This window comes from Ananas comosus, linkage group 24 (assembly GCF_001540865.1).
Source record: "Ananas comosus cultivar F153 linkage group 24, ASM154086v1, whole genome shotgun sequence".
In the NCBI taxonomy this organism is placed as follows: Eukaryota; Viridiplantae; Streptophyta; class Magnoliopsida; order Poales; family Bromeliaceae; genus Ananas; species Ananas comosus.
In genome coordinates, this window is record NC_033644.1 from 4,897,335 (window position 1) to 4,900,478 (window position 3,144).

Sequence of the window (3,144 nt, forward strand, 5' to 3'; positions counted from 1 at the left end):
AATTTTAAATTTTAAATTTTAAATTTTAAATTTTAAATCTAATTTATATATATCTAATTTTATTTATAAATCTATATTTATGTACTATATATAATTTTTATATTTAATGTTTTAATGCTTAAAATTTTAAATTAGATTTAAAAATTAAAATATTAAAACTATTATTTAAAATATGTTAAAAATTACGTAATTAAAATATTAAAAATATTATTTAAAATATGTTAAAAATTACGTAAATTTTTCGCCGCGAAGCGCGGCCCTACACTAGTTTAAATTAAATGGAAACAAGTTTAGGTATAGTTCTTCCAATCATCCTCAAATGAACGAGTCAGAACAAATGCAGTAAATCGAACTTTAGATATATATATACTTATGTTTTGCCAGATCTGAACCACAAGATTGGATAAAGCGGGCTCTGAATACAGCTGTAATACTAGTAATACTAGTAAAATTATTTCACTCTCAAAACGCCCTTTGAAATTACTTATGGGAGATATCCTCCCACACACTACTTTCATATGTACCAGGAACATTAAGAATTACAAGCAGGAGATCAAGTTCTTAAAGAGCTAAAAGATCAACTCCAAAAGGCCCAAGCTCGGATTAATCAGATTTATGATCGCAGGTGAGCAAATGGAAGAGTTTAGGATTGGTGATTGGGTCTTTTTCAGTTAGCAGCCCTATAGCCAAATCACAGTTGGATTCAAGCATACTCACAAGCTATTGCCAAGACTCTATATAGGCATTACCAAATTATAGTGTACTAGTAATATATACATGATTCAAATGGACAAACAAGGTGAAATGAAAAAATGCAACAAATACAAAGTAAACAGCTGAGAAAGGAGGAAGATGCAAAATGTAGAGCGAACACCATAGCTATTGTTTATATATATATATATAAATTACTTACAACCACATTGCTAGAATTTACTTTTCAGATTACTTAAAACATAATCAAAATTTAGCTGAAAAATTTACAATAGCTTGCAATTTTTTCCAGTCCGACAAGTTTGTCATATAAAACAACATATCAAAAGGAGGTGAGATAACTGAAGAAAGCAGAAAAGAGTAGAGTTCAGGATAACAGGACATTGCCGAAGAATTCAGTACATATACAAAATGTCCAGTTAGCCAGTTTTGAACAATTTAAAGCAACGATTTCAGTACCTGATGGTAATATTTGTACAGAGTCATACACATCTGTATTGCATTCTATACTTTGCGATTTCTTTTTTCCTGTGCTTATTTAACATAAGAGATTTCACCCACAAAAATTGCATGTACTTTCAACATAACTGTAGCATAGTTAAATTCAAAACACAACACAAAAAAGATACTAGTACGTGTAAGAAGTACATTAAGAAAAATAAGGGAAGTTCCTATAGCAGTTAGCCACAATGGCACTGCCGGGAACAATTTTGGTTGAGAACCCTACTAATCAGCTAAGTGAGTGAAGGAAGCAGCAACATGGTGGAGCGAAAGTTTCCGAAAATTGCAAGCGGAGGGAGAGATGGATAGAGAAAGCAATAATTGCAATTAAAAACCATAATGATCTATATAGAACTCGAAAAAGAACTTGAAGGCCAAGAAAGCAAACTTAATAGAAAATATCACGAAATCAATTTTTTAAACTGGGAACTCATGTATAACAGCATCTACCAAGCAGCTACACAGGGTGCAAAATCCTAAATAGGAAAACCATTATTTGACAGGTTCCAGTGCAGAAAGCCCCTCTTTGCGCGGATAAGGAATATAACCGCTCCCTCTGGCCTTTATATTATAGTGAGTGTTCCGTAAGTGGGTTCTCGATTTAGGCGGGTGACGTTCTTCCTTATCGCACTTACCGGAGACTGATATTTTCTTTGAACCTTAGTTTTGGACCTTTGCAAGAGGATTTCCCCAGCATGTATATATATATTCTCAAAGAGACTCTGCCATATATTTTGTTGAAAAGTTGAACATCTAAGTGTTTACCCTATATACATATATAGGATGATATTGAATGTTGCTCCGAACGTTCTGTGTGGAACGTTGGGAGTGGCGCGCGAAAGGTGCTCGCGCGTGTGGAACGGGCGAGCACACGAGGCGCGATCTTAGCGATCTCAACATCCGTGCTATAACGGATATTAAATAAATACATAATTAAAATAATAATACAGAATAATAAATTAAATAATTAAGTAAATTAAATAATAATAATGATTAGAGGATTATTAATTTTTACATCAACAAAAACTTAGTCAAATCCGCGATAAGTCAATATATCATCTAGCATAAAAATTTAATGAATCTTCCATATACAATTAGAGGCGGCAGTCAAAATAAAATATATACAACAAGCTAGTCATCTGTAGAACAATTGGTCAGCTTTTGATGTGCCCCGGCTGATGTGTCATGACATCAGTTTGCAGAATACAAGGACGAAAACAAAGTTGGGTTGTTTTTCCTTTATTTATTTTCTTTCGTTCCCAAACAAAATCCTTGGCAGATGGATTGCAAGCAAGCAATCCATCATCCACCAATTACACTTCATCACATCGAATTTGAGCTAAGGAAAAAAGGGGAAAAAAAATGATATGTGTGTAACCAAACGAGGCGTAAATTTTGATACATATGTGGTGTCAAAAAAGCCTAGTATATGAAAGGTTCAAAGAGGTCTGATTCATGCATGGATTAAAATCCTAGAGCTTCATGTCCAAAAATTCAAAGGGTTAAGTGTTAGATGTATGCCCTAGAAGCCAACCAGGCCGACACATGTATTCTTTCTAGGACATAATTTTGTACTTGATTTTAAAATATTATGAATAACTTTGGGTTTTTATTTCCATTCATGTTGTGTATGTGTCCATGAATCGTCCAAGGAATTAATAAGATGATGACATATATTCTCAAGTGTTGAGAATTTGAGACATGTGTCATTGGTGATTAATTCCTAAATGCTCCCGATCAATGGATCATCACGGGGACGGTGATTGATCCGATGAGATTGGTGCATAAGTCGCTTCCCTTTTGAGGGTAGACGAGTTTCGAGTCGACAGTGTGGGGACACTGAAGCAAATATGCATGTGGTTGTTAGAGAACAAGGGTACCGAGCGTGACCAACGCGAGAAGTCACTTGGATGTCTACTCACTCGTCAGTGA